Here is a 17,375-nt window from a genome sequence, read left to right as displayed (position 1 = left end):
TAAACCCCATTTTTATGTCATAGTACTTGCAATTGAGATTTTAGTTCAGGTCAGGAACTCTGCCTTAAAATGTTGTACCATGATCTCTCAATAAATTCACAATTGCTTAAGAGAACCTTTGATTCTAGGTCACCACACCTATTTCTTCCTATCAGTAAGTAGTTTCACAACAAACTGTGGGATGTTAAAATTTTTTTGCCTGCATCATAAACTTTTCCTCTCATCATTTGCCTCAAGCTGCAGAGCTGCCCAAGCTGGAGTAGAACCTACAAAGAGTTCTTCACAATGTCAGACTTCGTTTGGTTTGAAGGAATGCCTTTTCCTGCCATAGGATATAACACAGAAATCATTGGCAAGATTCGTCATAGTTTTGTTATGAGAGAAGATACTGTCATACTCTCTTATCCTAAGTCAGGTAAGGCTCCTCAGTGAGAATGATACTGAATTCTATGGGGAAGGCTTTGATACTGTATCATTTGGGTGCTTTTGAAAGGGAAATTTGTTCAAGAGACCATTTCAATTTAGAGAAATATCTCTAACATAATCTGCTGATTATGACACAGCTGATTAGCTAAGGCACCAGAGCAATGACAGTAGATCTTAAAGCAGACTTTGTCATTGATCTGTCTCTGTGGGCAGAAGAGACAGAAAGATAGAAAATTAAGAGAATAACAGAAAAAATAAAAGAGATAAAGGCATGGACATGAGAATATGGGAGGAGAGGACAGTGTCAGGTAGTGTAAAATGTCTGAAAACTCAAGAAATAAGATAATCATTATGAATGTTTGTGAGAGGAGTGTTTGCAGAGTGGCAGAAACAGAAATTGTTGAGTAAGTATAAGGTTTCTCACATCGAAAGCACATGGGAAATTAAGGGCAGTGGGAATGCAGGAAAAGAATTTATAAGACTAAGTGGAAATGTCATGGATGAATATACATTGTACTTAAGTGTGTTAACTATCCCATGTTGATATAGTGAATACCACTGGTCTCTGTGCTTGAAAACAGCAGCACTGGAAATTGTATTGGCATGCATTCCACTTGATACCTTTTCACATATACTGCTGAAGTAACTGTCACTCACTCTTCCTTCTTGTTTAGGAACAAACTGGCTGATTGAGATTGTTTGCTTGATTCAGACCAAGGGAGATCCCAAGTGGATCCAATCTGTGCACATCTGGGACCGCTCACCCTGGTTAGAGACTGAAGAAGGATACTCCAAATTAATTAATAAGGAAGGACCACGACTCATGACCTCCCACCTTCCCATCTATCTTTTCCACAAATCTCTCTTTAGTTCCAAAACCAAGGTCAGTGTCCAATGCTTAAGAAAAATTTGTTCAAATTCTCTTCGAGATTAGGCATCCTGACTGGCCCTTGAGGTCTTCTAAATTTTGCTCTGATTGTATAAATTATGGGAGAAAGCCTGAGATTCTCATGCACTAGGTGTTGCTGATTTGTCCCCTGCTCAGAATGTTAGAGTACTAGCATTTATATCACCACACAGTGGTTCTGAGAAGCTGAGAAAAAGTGAAATATCACATGAGAACATTCAGAAACTGCATGCATAATGTAAGCAGAGTTCAACCTCTAGTGTCATGTGGTATTATTGTATTATTGTCATCAAACTTTATTTGCCAATCAAGATTCTACACATATCACATGGCATGTGGGTGAATCTTCAAAGGGGCCCTGGCTTATAGGGGAAGCAGCCTGATAAGGAATCAATCCTATAATCATGGAAATTCTTCGACATGGCTCATTTGTATGCACTGTGTCTTTCTATATCTAGCTGTATTTTAAAAATAGTATCCACAGGAATCTTCAATGCCTTTGATAGAGGACCTCCTGAAGTGATCTGAGATATTCATATTGTGATCTGTCATATATCCTTGTTAGCAAGATGTTTTTCTTGATGTTCTTCCACTGTGGAATATAAAAATAGTTTATGATTAAATAACATAGAAAAATAGGAAAAATAATCGTATTCGAAAACATCACAATAAAGTTGTGACTATTCACCTACATGCATGCATTTTATCTGAATATGATAAGATCTAGACAGAAGAAATTGTAGTCTAAAAAGGTGAGTTCAAAAGTAATTCATAAAGAGCATTACCAAAAATATAAATTTCCTTTTATTAAAAGTGATTATGTTAAATTTATTTCTTTTATTCCCTGAAATTCAAATGACATACATCATTTTCTTCTTCCTCTTACTCCCTCCCAGTGCAACCATATACTCTTTATGTCTTTCAAATTTATTCTTCCTCTTTTCATTAACTTTTACATCTATCTATTTATCTATCCATCTATCTATCTATCTATCTATCTATCTATCTATCTATCTATCTATCTATCTATCATTGTTCTGTATCAGTATATATTTTCACAAATACTTAAGTACAACCTGCTCAGTCTTTACAACATTACATGTATGCATGTTTTCAGGACTGGCAATCTGTTACTGGGTAACGAGTTATTATACTTTCCCCAAGGGTAGTCTTTTTCTTCCATTGTCAGTAGTTCATAGCTGCATAAAGTTGCTGGTATTCGCCGCTGTACAAAGACACACTGACATTAAGCTGTCATGATTTTATTGAGAGCTATATTTGGCAGTTATAGTTAACTGAATCAATAAGTTCGTCATTTTTCAGATAGATTTAGCAAAGTATGTCTCACTCTTTTTAGGTGAGATTTTCTTTTACAGTGGTGATTCTGTCACATAATAAGATACTGAGATACTGCTCTTTACACCTGTTGACTCAGTCTTTTTTTTAAAAAACAGTATTCATTACCTTAGTCATTGTGCTACTTCATTTCTGTAAATAAAATTATAAGAAAAGATTCTGACTATGGATTTCTTGCACTTATGTATGCATTTTGTCCAGATAAAATATATACATGTTTTTAGAAACTTCATGGATATTTGATAGACATTGCTTGTCAATTGTGGCAACTAAAATGTGAAGAATGATTGTATTGACCTTCATTTATATGTTTTTCCTTTTAAGATTATCTATCTCTTCAGAAATCCCAGGGATGTTCTTGTATCTGGTTATTTTTTCTGGAGTAAGACAAACCTTATGAAGAATCCAAGGTCAATGGAAACTTATTTTGAATGGTTCCTTAAAGGAAATGGTGAGTGTATTGTAAAATATTTGAGTTGGGTTAGGTTCAGAGACATGTTTCTAAAGACAAGGTGAACTATACACCCTAGGCTACTCTTGGACTCTCTATATACCTAGACATGACTTTGAAGGTCTTTGCCTCAGGCACATGCCTCCTTAGTTCTAGGACTACACACATCTATTTCCATACTCTGTTCATTTGATTCTGGGGCTCAATCCTTCAATTTCCTGTATTTTTTAATCTGAATTTACTTCATGAATAGAATTTTAGTATCTTCTGTCGTCTTCATTTGGCTCCATATTATTCCTCTACATTCAACCAGTTTGTGGGACTCTTCAGTGTTTTGAACATAACTGTGAAGCTTTCCTGTTGTCACACACCAAATAACATGGAAGAGCCATAGCTTGCTCCATGATAAATGACGCTGGGAGAATTTAGAGTATCTACTCTTCTGAGTATTATTGTAGATATTACCGTTTGCAGTGGTTTGAATGATGAATGCCTCAAATAGACTCCAGCATTTGAACATGTGTTTCTCAGTTGATGGCTTAATTTTGGAGCATTTAAGAGGCACAGGCTTGCTGAGGGAAGTATATGATTGAATATTAACTATGAGACACTAATTCCTTAAGTCACTTCCAATTTCTTCTCTCTAGTTAATGCTTGTGTTGAGGAGATTACTCATAGTTTCCTGATACTATAGTCCCTCCCAATACTCCTTTCTCATTTCATTGTATTTAGATTTTCGTCTCTTTTCCCCATACTTCACTTTTTTTCTTGACAATGGCTATTTTGACAGGGGTAATCTTTTATTTCTGTTTCCCTAATGGATAATGATTTGGAAAGTTTTTCAAATGTGTATGAGGCAATTGCCTTTCAACAGTACTGAGTTCCATAGACACGACTTTACTCCAGTTGTTTATTTTTTAAAGGTTAAATTTTAAATTCATCTGGGATATTATGAGGCCATTGTTTGGGAGCATACAATTGTCAAAAAGTGTTTTCTCATCATGTAGGCTGCACTTTTACATTCTTTTGGTGGACATAAGTCTTATAACTTTATGAGGTCCAATTTGTTGGTATTGGCCTCATTTTCAGAATGAAATTAATCACTTTCAGGAAGGTCTTACCTTACCTCTCTATGCCGTCACAAAGTGAACATCCTCTTCTTTTTTCTAGCAGTTTTAGAGTTTCAGGTTTTCTATAGAGTTTCTTGATACCCTTGGGATTGATGTGAATTTGTGTTGTGGTGCGTGTGTGTGTGTGTGTGTGTGTGTGTGTGTGTGTGCAAGTGAACTCATGTGCACATGCAGAATGAAGGATTAAGGTCAAGATTCATTCTACTAGTAGATATCCATTTACCAAAGCATCATGTACTGAAGAATCTGTCTTTTCTCCAGTCTATTCTTGGCATTCTGTCAAAAATCACATGTCCTCATTTATATGAAGTTATGTTTTGGTTTTCTATTATATTAATCGTTTTCTTGGTGGTGGGGTTTAAAGATAGGGTTTCTCTGTATAGCCCTGGATGTCCTGGAATTCACTCCGTAGGCCAGGCTGGCCTCGAACTCAGAAATTTGCCTGCCTCTGCCTCTGAGAGTGCTGGGATTACAGTCGTGCACCACCACCACTTGGCTATTCTATTAATCTACATGTCCATATTTTTTTATTTGTGCAATGCTGATTTTTAGTATTCTGTGTCTATAGTATAACTTGAAATAAGCTACAGTGTTTTGCAAGTTTGATTTTATTTTCTGGGTGTTTGGTGTTTTCATATAAATTTGTTATTGACTTGTTTTTTGGAAATTATATATATATGTGTATATATATATATATATATATATATATATATATATATATATATATATATATAATTTACATCTTGATTATTAAAACCATTTACCCTCTCTAATATACCTCTCATTTTCATTAACCCCCATTCTTTGTAGTTCTCCTTTAAAATATTTATGTCTCTTTAGTTTTCACTCATTTCATTTAATTTAGCCTTGTTTAGTACAGTCTTTTTAACTACCCTTTGAACCCAGTAGCCATCTCAGCGGGAACACAGATGATGACAGTGAGTTCTTTCCACCCAGAATACTTCAGAATTCTGACTGAAGAGGGGCATATGGTATTCCATTGGTATCATTCTCAAGCCATGATTCATTATTTGATGGAACAGACTTGTGCAATCCCATTGAAAAATGTTTCAGTTGCGTTGTGATCATGAATCCATTTGTTCTGCCCTATCAACATGTCAGCATTTTGCAGATCTTCTGTCTTTCTTTCCAAGATCGAACATTTCTCCCTCACTTTTCTGAAATGATCCCTCAGCATTGCAGTTAATTGTACAGGATTTCATTTTGCTGTTTATATCTAATCATTCTGTAGGAATTTTAAGATTTATTTTTTATTTTTATGGATAGTATCACTAAATTTTTGGATTGTATTTCATTTAAAATGTATATTTCTTTTGAAAGCATGGCCATTTGCATAAAATTAATTCTCCCTGTCTGTGAATAGGGAAAGGTTTACCTTCTAGTATAATTATGGAAAATAAAGGTACTTTGATTTCTCTCTTTCTTATTTGTATTACTTTTCTTTTCCCATTTTATCTTTTTGTTCCTGCTTACACTTTATCTGTGTTTGTTTAATTTTCATCTGGTGGAAGAGGACATTGTGAGCTACTATGTGGCAACATGAAATTGAATCCTGATCCCTAAGAAGAACAGTGATTGCTTCTAACTTTGATCCTTATCTCTGTACCTACCTTTTAAATTTGAAATTGTCATTTGGTTTCATTTCTATATGTTTTTTTAAAAATCTGTACAGAAATTCATTCTTTTTCTATTTTAGATATTACACTTCAGTGAAATATTTTTAAAGGTAATGTTTGATAATTTTCTGCATTTTACTGATCCTTGTTATACAGTCTCACTTTTCATGTTTTACCATATTAGTTTTAAAATGCACTCCTTTTGGTTGGTTAATCTAACATTTTGTCAATATTATTTACACTTTGAAAGAACCAACTCTGTTTCAATGACTTGTTATATTTGTTTCCCTGCATCTACAGTTTTCATTCCACTAATCAACATTAGCGATTTCTTTCCAGCCATAGATTTTGGTGTTTGACCTGCTCTTTTTCCAAAGCCTAAGCTGAACAATTAATGAATTAAAAATACCTTTGATTTCTCAATGTAGGTCTTTTGAGCTTACAACATCTCTATTAGCACTGTTTTCATTGCATCCTACAAATTAAAAGATGTTGTAGTTTCATTTGATTTTTAGGACTATTTTTTCTTGATTTGTCCAAAAAACCATTTATCGTTAAATTGTGACTTGTTTAAGCTCCATGGGTTTGCTTGCATACTATAATTATAAGTAGGACAGAAGCATCCATACTTTGGCCTTCCTTCTTGAGCTTCATATGGTCTGTAAGTTATATCCTGGATATTCTGAGCTTCCCCCCCCAATATCCATTTATTAATGAGTACATACCATGTGTGTTCTTTTGTGACTGGGTTAACTCAATCAGGATGATAATTTCTAGTTCCATCCATCTCCCCATAAATTTCTTGAAGTCATTGATTTGAAAAGCTGAGTAGTACTCCCTTGTGTAAATGTACCACATTTTCTGTATCCATTCCTCTGTTGAGAGATATCTGGGTTGTTTCCAGATTCTGCCTCTTATAATTAAAGCTGCTATGAACAAAGGGGAGCATGTGTCCTTGTTATATGTTGAAATACCTTTTTGGTACATGCCTAGGATTAGTATAGCTGGGTCCTCAGGTCCTTTGTCCAACTTTTTGTGGAGCTGCCACACTCATTTCCAGTGTGGTTGTACCAGCTTGCAACCCCACCAGCAATGAAGGAATGTTCTTCTTTCTCCACATCCTCAACAACATATGCAAAGATTTGTTTCTACCTTTAACAGTTGTGTATCCCATTATTAATCACTATTTACTGCCAAGATAAAGTTTTCTGTTAATGGGTGAGAGAGGCACTAAAATATAGGGATAGGTATAATGAAAAGTCATTATGAGTTTGTTTCTAAAGCATATTCAAAGATCTCTTTCATAGAATAGATAGTTTTTAGATATGAGATCTTGCATCCTCCAAGAGTTATGGGACCACTTAGCTTTGACATTGCAACTTCTCAGGAAGATGTTCCTCCATGGAATCAGGGGTAAGTAAGTCTATGAGAAGATGAGTTTACAAATGAACTTAATTTTATCAGCTTTCTCCACTCCTCTCTGTGTGCACGAAATGCCACATTTAATGTTGTAAATAGAGACTGGTTTGATTTTTTTCATAAAGCTGCCAGTTGTTAAAAAAGAAAAGAAATCAAGCGGACTCTTCTTTCATGCTTTGTAATCAACACTTTCCTCCTCTTTCCACTCAGTTCCATATGGATCATGGTTTGAGCACATCCGTGGATGGTTGTCCATGAGAGAAGAGAAAAACTTCCTTTTATTATGCTATAATGACTTGAAAAAGGTAATCATCTTTCTTACAATCACACAGCCTCTTACAAACTCACCTCATGTATCTCTCCACACTTTTCAGTCTCCTCATTCTATCTACCATGTCAGTGTTTGGTTCAGAACAGTCAATAAATGTGAAAATACAAGTATACCCTTGATATTTATTTATTTATTTATTTATTTATTTATTTATTTATTTATTTGTATTAGTGTATCTATCCCCAGGTTCTTGTACATCATTCTCCCTCCCTTCTTTCTTTCTTTCCTTCCTTCCTTCCTTCCTTCCTTCCTTCCTTCCTTCCTTCCTTCCTTCCTTCCTTCCTTCCCTCCCTCTCTCTTTAACTTTACCTTAGTTTGCCCTGAGTTAGAGTTAACCTGATATAATTCTGAGAAGGAAATTAATAATAAATCTGATAACAAAGTGGTTAGTAAGGAATGTATGAAGCAGTGTCCTTCTACTGTTGTGGTAAACTGTCTTTCATCCCCATTTGACCATTGAGAAAAGGGACAAAAGTATGAAAACCATCAGAGAATCCTTTGAAAGCACAAGTGCTTGAGTGACATTCACAGGACTGAGCAATATTTGGATCTGGCCAGGCATATCCATAGTAAAGCCAGTCAGGTAGGATAGTGTCCTCTGCTCTTCAGTACTTGCAGCAAAGCAGGGTAGTCTACATACACTGAAAATTTCAAAATTCTTTTAGAGAATATTTTATATTTTTAAACATTAAATAAGATGTGTCTAAATATTGATATGCCATATATTTATCTGATAATTGAAAAATTCATATGTACTGAAATTCCCCACTGAAGGTTATTATTATTTTTAAAGAAAATGATATCTGAAAAGTAGTTCTGGACACAATGTCTCATGGCTCTATTCCTAGGAGTGGAAGATTGACAAAGACTCAGTGATTCAAGGTCATAATTGTTTGTGTGGTGATTTAGATGCTAGCTGTTGCTACAAAAGACATTGTTTCAAAAGACCAATAAAAATAATTTTAAGTTGATTTTTGTAACTTATTTTTATTTAATTAAAGATACTCCTTATAATTATAGACACATAACAATAATACCAATTATATAAGCACAAATATTCTCATTTGATCAGCAGCTCAAAAGTGTAAATGGTTGGGAAGTTGTAGGTAAAAAATTAGCATTATTTACATATCATAGTTAAAGATGTTAGTTGTACTTTTAAGTGAGGAAGAAAATTGGATTGAACATACACTCTATCATGAAAAATGCTAGCACTTTTTTAGAACTGTTGAAAAATTTAATTGAGTAGGAAAAGCAGTCTTACAGCCACTTTTTATACCTTATTAAAACAGACTCTTGTGATGTGGAACGTTACTGGCACTTATAATTTTTTTGTGTGATTTAGATTTGTTTTTTTTTTGATTATTATATTTTTATAATTTAATACATTTTAAGTTTAAATACATTTTATAATACTCTACAATATTAATATGTTTTCCAAATTTTCCCCCATCCTTATCAACCCACCCTCAAGTTCTTTTTCCAGAAACAGAGAAAAATTCAATAAAACAGCACCCACCAAATCAGGAAAACAAAATAAACAATACCCCAAAAGAAAAACCCACAAAATTATAACCAAATTAAATGTGTGCAAACACACTCAAACATGAACAAAAGCAAGCAAACAACCAAAAAAAAAAAAAAAACCAAACATGTGTAATCTAATAGTCAGCTGCCCTTTAATTATGAGTACTGCCTTGGAGTGGTTGATGTACTTAGTGTATCACTTTATTGATGAAAACTGATTCTCTCTCTACCTCTGTCTCTGTCTCTGTCTTTCTGTCTCTGTCTGTCTCTTGCTCTCTCTCCATGTGTTATCGACAGTACAGATGTTATCCTTTACCCTAGTGTCTAGATTTTCATTCATTCAGATATTCCTTTTTAATATAACCAAGTATGATATCATAAAATAACACAGAACTATCATTACAAAGTTGGACAAGACAAACCAACAGAAGAAAAGAAGCCCAAGATAAGTCACACCAATCAGAAACCCAAATGTTTGTACATTCAGTATTGCAATAAACAGATTAAACTGGAAGTGGTAATATATAATTATATATTATATTATATACATATATTATAATATATGCATATATGTATATGTGTATGTATGTGTGTTTGTACTACATATAGATATAGATGATGTAGATAGATATAGACATAGATGTAGATATAGATATAGGTATAGGTATAGATATAGAGAATACTGGTGAATCTGGTATTGTACACTGTACATTCTGATCTAGTACTGTGAGTACTTAAGAGTTTTCTAGCAATGATGTGAAGGACCCTGTTTTCTTGGTGTCCTCCCTCTACTTTGGCCCTTGCACTCTCTCTGCCTTTTATTATGGAGAGTTACCTGACATCTAAATGGAAATATTTGATGGAGATATTCCATTTAGGGGTGATTGTTCAAAGATCTCTCATTTTGTGTTTTTCATAGTTGTGAGTCTCTCTATTTGTTTCCAAGTGCTGAGGTAGAAAGTTTCTCTGATGGTATCTAAACATATTACTAACTTCTGTATAGTAGAATATCTTTAGGAGTATTTTTCATTAATTTTTTAGACCAGTTTTATTTTGATTCATCCTGAGTCCATAGGCTATCCAGTCTCTGGTCACAAAAAAAAATGTTAGGTCTGAGTTCCATCTCAGAGAGTGATCCTTAAGAAAAATCAGTTACTGGTGAGTTACTATCACAAGCTTGTTGCCACTATTGTTCTAGCATGTCTTAGAGGTATGACGCCATTGTAGATCAGAGGATTTATGGCTTGTTTGATGTTTACTTTTCTCTTTTGATAACATGCATAGTATCTTCCTTTAACAAACCGGCATGAATGTAATGGGTGACAGTTGTTTGATAGCACCAGCCCAACATCTCCTTATTCAATGATTTCTGTAGATGTTGTCTTTAGTAATGAGGCCTTGTTGACAGTTTGTGGAAAGTAACCTATAGTCTTGGTAGCAGCCTGTGTTGCTTAGGATTTTCCACATAACCTCTGGGACAAAGGACTCAATTGAATGTAGATCAATGTCAGTACTTGAAGCTTCCTTTAGGGCCAAGAGATAAGTGGCATCTCTTCATAATTTGGATATTTAGATGGCCTTAAATATTTCAGAATGATTCAGTAGGTTTCCGTACTATCCATCAAATGTCCCTTAATTTTAGCTGTCTCTTCCCGAATTTCCTTCCTCCATTCCTTTCACTTTTCCTTCTCCATGTGATCCTCCCTTTCTGCCCCTTTCCTATCCATCAATTATTTGTTATCTGTGGTTTTTGATGATGATGCTGATGATGCTGATGCTGATGATGTACTGAGGAAAAATTCTTTTCTTATCTAATCTATTTGGTGTTCTGTATGCTTCTTGTACTTTGATAGGTATCACCTTCTTTATGTTTGAAAAGTTTTCTTGCATGATTTTGTTAAAAATATTTTCTTATAATTAAGTTAAAAATATTTCACATAAGTAGTTATTCTTTCTCTGATTCTATTATTCATAGAAATATACCAAATTTCCTGGATGTCTTGTGACAGGTTTTAAATTTAACATTTTCCTTGTCTACTGTATCCAATTGCTCTTTGTTGTCATTGATGGCTGAGAGTTTGCCTTCTATGCTTTGAATTTTGTTGGGAATCTCACCTTTCAGGATCCTGTTCAAGTGTCTACATTTTTATTAGCATATTCCTTCAGCTTGAGTTTTCTTGATTTTATTTCAATTTCATGTCTTGAATGGGGTTGTTCTTAAGTGTCTTCTGTGTATTCATAGATGTTTTTATAAAATTTATAAATTTTCTCTTTAAGGACCTCTATTGTTTTCATATAAACTATTTTAAGATATTATTACTGTTCTTAAGCTATGTGGTAAATTCAGGACAAGAACTCAGGCAGAGTTGGAACCCAAGAAATGGGAACTGATGCAGAGTCCATGGAAAGGTACAGCTTACTGGCTTACTTCTCCAGGCATGCTCAGCCTGTTTTCCTATAGAACCAATGACTAACAAATCATGGCACCACCCACCATGGGCTAGGCACTCCTCAAAGTATCATTAATTGGTAAAATGTGTTACAGCTTGATCTCATAGAGGTATAACCAACTGAGACTCCTTCCAGTTTGATGAGTCTATAATTGTGCCTAATTGACAAATAAAACAAGCAATCATGCTCCTTTACTTATTGTAAAATCTTTTACTTTTTCATTTTTTACTGTTTTTATTAAATATTTACTTTATTTACATTTCAAATGTTAACCCCCTTCCACATAACACCACTGAAAACCACCTATCTCATCCCCCCTCCCCCTGCTCAACCTTCCCCCTCCCCAATTTCCTCACTTACATTCCCCTTTTCTGGGGAATCAAATCCTCACAAAACCAATGGCCTTTCTTCTCATTGATGTCTGAAAAGGTCATCTTTTGCTACATATGTACCTGGAGCCGTGGGGCCCTCTTTGGTTTGTGGTTTAGTCCTTGGGAGCTCTGGAGGCACTGGTTGGTACATATTATATTTCCTCCTGCAGGGCTGCAAAACTCTCCAGTTCCTTGGGTCCTCTCTCTAGCTGCTCCATTGGCGACCCAATTCTCACTCTATTTGTTGGCTGTGAGCCATGGGTATGTTGATCCACTTTCCAATAAGAATAAAAGTATCCACACTTTGGTCTTCCTTCATCTTGAGATTCCTGTGATCTGTGAGTTGTATCTTGGGTATTATGAGCTTTTGGTCTAATATCCACTTATCAGTGATTACACACCATGTGTGCTCTTTTGTCAATGTGTTACCTCACTCAGGATGACATTTTCTAGCTCCATCTATTTGCCTAAGTATTTCATGAATTCATTGTTTTTAATAGCTGAATAGTACGCCATGGTGTAAATGTACCACATTTTCTGTATCCATTCCTCTGTTGAGGGACATCTGGGTTATTTCCAACTCTGGCTATTATAAATAAGGCTTCTGTGAACATAGTGGAGCATGTGTCCTTATCGCATGTTGGACCATCTTCAGGGTATATGCCCAGGAGTTGTATAGATGGGTCCTCAGGTAGCACAATGTCCAACATTTTGAGGAACTGCCAAACTGATTTCCACAGTGGTTTTACCAGCTTGCAAGCAATACCACCAGCAATGGAGGAGTGTTTCTCTTTCTAAACATTCTCTCCAGCATTTGCTGTCCCTGAGTTTTCACTCCTGGTCATACTGACTAGTGTGAGGTAGGATTTCAGGGTTGTTTTGATTTGCATTTCCCTGATGATTAAGGATGTTAAATATTTCTTCACGTGATTCTCAGCCGTCTGGTATTCTTCAGTTCTTTGTTTAGTTCTGTTCCCATTTTTAATAGGGTTATTTGGTACTCTGGAGTCTAACTTCTTGAGTTCATTGTATATACTGGGTATTAGCCCTCTCTCAGATGTAGGATTGGTAACAATCTTATCCCAATATGTTGGTTGCCATTTTGTCCTACTGACATTGTCCTTTGCCTTACAGAAGCTTTGCAATTTTATGAAGTCCTATTTGTCAATTTTTATTCTTAGAGCATAAGTTATTGGTGTTATTTTCAGGAAATTTTTCCCTGTGCCCATGTGTTCCAGTTTCTTCCCCACTTTCTCTTCTATTAGATTCAGTGTACCTGGTTTTAGGTGGAGTTCCCTGATCCACTTGGACTAGAACTTTGTACAGTAAGATAAGAATGGATCAATATGAATCCTTCTATATGTTGACTGCCAGTTGACCCAGGACCATTTGGTGAAAATGCTGTCTTTTCTCCACTGGATGGTTTTAGTTCCTTTGTCAAAGATCAAGTGACTGTAGGTGTGTGGGTTCATTTCTGGGTCTTCAATTCTATTCCATTGATCTGCCTGCCTGACTTCCGTACTGATACCATAAAATTTTAATCACTACTGATCTGTAGTAGAGCTTGAGGTCAGGGATGTGATTCAGCCAGAAGCTCTTTCATTTTTGAGAATAGGTTTCACTATCCTGGGTTATTTTTGTTATTCCAGGCAAATTTGAAAATTGCTCTTTCTAATTCTATGAAGAATTGAATTGGAATTTTGATGGGGATTGCATTGAATCTGTATATTGCTTTAGGCAAGATTGCAAGTTTTTACTATATTAACCCTGACAATCCATGAGCATGGAAGATCTTTTCATCTTCTGAGATCATCTTTAATTTCTTTCTTCAGAGAGGTGAAGTTCTTTTTTTTTTTTTTTTTTTTTTTTTTTTTTTTTGAGACAGGATTTCTCTGTGTAGTCCTGGCTGTTCTGGACCTCACTTTGTAGACCAGGCTGGCCTCGAACTCAGAAATCCACGTGCCTCTGCCTCCCAAGTGCTGGGATTACAGTTGTGTACTGCCACACCCAGTTAAAACATGCTTTTCTTTCTTTCTTTCTTTGTTTCTTTCTTTGTTTCTTTCTTTGTTTCTTTCTTTCTTTCTTTCTTTCTTTCTTTCTTTCTTTCTTTCTTTCTTCATTTCTTTTCAGTTTTTTTTGAGACAGGGTTTCTCTGTGCAGCACTAGCTGTCCTAGAACTCACTCTGTAGACCAGGCTGGCCTTGAACTCAAAAATCTGCCTCCCTCTGCCTGCCAAGTGCTGGGATTAAAGGCACGCCCCCCCACACACACACACACCACCCAGAGACTTGAAGTTCCTTCCTTACAGATTTTTCACTTGCTTGGTTAGTGTCACACCAAGGTATTTTATATTATTTGTGGCTATTGTAAAGGGTGTCATTTCCTTAATTTCTTTCTCAGCCTCCTTATCCTTTGCATATAGGAAGACTACTGATTTGTTTGAGTTAATTTTATATCCAACCACTTTGGTGAAAATGTTTTTCAGTTTTATAGGTTCTCTGGTGGAATTTTTGTGGTCACTTAGTTATGCTGTCCTATCATCTGCAAATAGTAATACTCTGACTTCTTCCTTTCCAATTTGAATCCATTCAAACTCCTTTTGGTTTCAAATCACTCTGGCTGGGACTTCAGGAGTATTTCGAACAGGTAGAGAGAGAGTGAACAGCCTTGTCTAGTTCCTTATTACAGTGGAATTACTTCAAGCTTCTCTCCATTTAGTTTGATGTTGGCTACTTGTTTGTTGTATATTGCTTTTACTATGTTTAGGTATGGGCTTTGAAGTCCTGATATTTCTAAGAATTTTATAATGAAGAGATGTTGGATTTTGCCAAATGCATTTGACAAGCATCTAATGAAATGTTCATGTCGTTTTTTTCCTTTGAGTTTATTTATATAATGGACTACATTGATGGTTTTCCATATATTGAACCATGCCTGCATCCCTGGGATGAAGCCTACTTTATCCTGTCGGATGATCATTTTGATGTGCTTTTTGATTCAGTTGACAAGACTTTTATTGAGTATTTTTGCATTGATATTTATATGGGAAAGTGCTCTGAAATTCTCTTTCACTGTTGGGCCTTTGTGTGGTTTAGGTATCAGAGTAATTGTAGCTTCGTAAAACAAATTTGGAAGTATTCTATCTGTTTCTGTTTTATGGAATAGTTTGAAGAGTATTGGTATTAAATCTTCTTTGAATGTCTAATAGAGCTCTGCATAGAACCCATCTGGTCCTGGGATTTTTTTTTGGTTGGGAGATTATTAATGACTGGTTCTATATCTTTAGAGTATGGGATTGTTTCAATCATTTATCTGATCCTGACTTAATTTTGGTATCTGGTATCAGTCTAGGAAATTGTCCATTTCTTCTAGGTTTTCCACTTTTGTTGAGTATAGGCTTTTGTAGTAGGACCTGATGACTTTTTGGTTACTTTTTCATTGTGAAATATGGTTTTCCAGAAAAAAAATTTATGCAACTGACTCTGTTGCAATCTAGTCTAATTTCTCAAAAATCTCATTTCCATCCAGTCTACACACTTTTTCATTGATTATCATGGTTCACCTTCACATGAAATATTAAACAAATCTGTAATAAAAATATGTAATAAAAGTTTAAACTAATAATACCTTTATGGCCTCAGTAGAAGATCTAATACTCAAAGGAAAATATTCAGTATAAGATTCCAATTTCTTATGACTATATTTTGCAATAAAGTCAGTTATGGTACTACACACTGTGTATCTGAGGCAGGAGGACTGTGATTTTGATGGCCATATGAGTTACAACATGATATATAGCTCAAAACCAAACAAAATCTATCAGATGTATTCCTGAGTAACAACTTTTAGGAACAATTTTATGAAATTGTAAGACTGTATTAGTCTCCATTACCCAGAGGAAGCAATATTATTTGGTGTAAGCATTAACCCCTATCAAGTTCTTTATGTACATTGCCTTCTTTTACATTGATAGCTGTTTAGAAGTATTTCTTGGGTTTCCTTAAACATCCCATTCCAGGTGGAATATTCCAACACTTAGGTAGCAAAGCCGAATTTTTTTTTCTGATCTCTTCAAAATAAAGTTAAGTATGCTCTCCATAACAATTTTCATTCTGCCAGTCATTGCTCCATCATGAGAACTAGTCTCATGAAACATCATCTCATTGAAATTCAGAGATGTATTGGCACCCAGCAGTAAACATAGTACCAAAAAGAATAAGATATAAGGTTCAGAAATATCAACCAACTTCAAAGCAAGTTTGAGGAGATCCTCAGTTATATTAAACTCAACTACTAATATTCTCTCTATCCCAAAGAAATGTTACCTTCTGTTTTATTAGGACCAAAGATCAGTCATGTTGAAAGCCAAGTCAGTACACAGATGCTGCATATGTCTCCTGCCCTCTGCCCATGGCCTGATTCTTTCCTCAACTTCATTCAATGCTTTCTCATCTCTTGAAACCATTTTTTCCTCACCCATCCACAGTTTCCTTTCCTACATATATTTCCCAGAGCTCTCTGCTTATTGCTCTCCTTTTTTATTTTCTCTTGTTTTAGGACATCAGGGGAACCATAGAAAAGATCTGTGAGTTCCTAGGAAAGAAACTAGAGCCAGATGAGATGGATCTGATCATCAAGTACAGCTCCTTCCAAGCCATGAAAGAAAACAAGATGTGTGATTTTAATATCATTGCAAATGGTATGATGACAAATTGTTTGCAGATCTTTCGGAAAGGTAAAGAATTTTAGAATATGTCTGATCATGTAGAGGGGGTCTGCCAATGGGAATATATCTGCAGTCATTGCTCAGCATTCATTGGTTTTTCACAAAACTTACAGGGGAAATTTTCCATGGTAATGATGTGGACTTAAAGAATTCTGAAATATTGATTTGTTCTGGAAGGTAATCTTGGGATTACAGATGGTCATGCCCAACACCTTTAATGGAAAATGAGAAAATAGACATATTTCTATGAGGCTTTTGTAAGGTTCCCTATATCATAGACATCAACTCTAAAAAATATTTAACATATCAGATCACAGATATATCAACTTTGGTAAACAAAGAAATCACTTCCACTAACTTCTGGAAAAGATGTTAAACAGGACAAGATTGTTGTGTCAAAGCAAGCCAGGAATAAGCCCAATAAGAACTAAGACAAATATTCTCCAGGATTCAAATTAGATGGTATTTGCCAACCAACATTTGCACTGCTGCAGGCTTATGGCTGCTTTATTTATTCTGAATTCTCTTCCCTAAAGGTTTATAGCAATCCTTTACATGCATGTGTCAATACTTTATGCTTGGAGAAATTTATGTGTATGATTTTGTAGCTGTGAAGTTAGGGAGTAACTTTGCCACACTGAAT

At 35.2% G+C, this 17,375-nt stretch overlaps 1 pseudogene; it reads left to right on the top strand.

Moving 5' to 3' along the window:
- Positions 1-285: 285 nt before the first annotated feature.
- LOC127683404 (sulfotransferase 2A1-like) overlaps positions 286-17,375 on the top strand; it is a 41,464-nt pseudogene continuing 24,374 nt past the window's right edge.

Source organism: Apodemus sylvaticus, chromosome 1 (genome assembly GCF_947179515.1).
Source record: "Apodemus sylvaticus chromosome 1, mApoSyl1.1, whole genome shotgun sequence".
Taxonomy (NCBI): Eukaryota; Metazoa; Chordata; class Mammalia; order Rodentia; family Muridae; genus Apodemus; species Apodemus sylvaticus.
The sequence above is the reverse complement of the archived record's forward strand: the minus strand, read 5'-3'. Positions and strand labels throughout refer to the sequence as shown.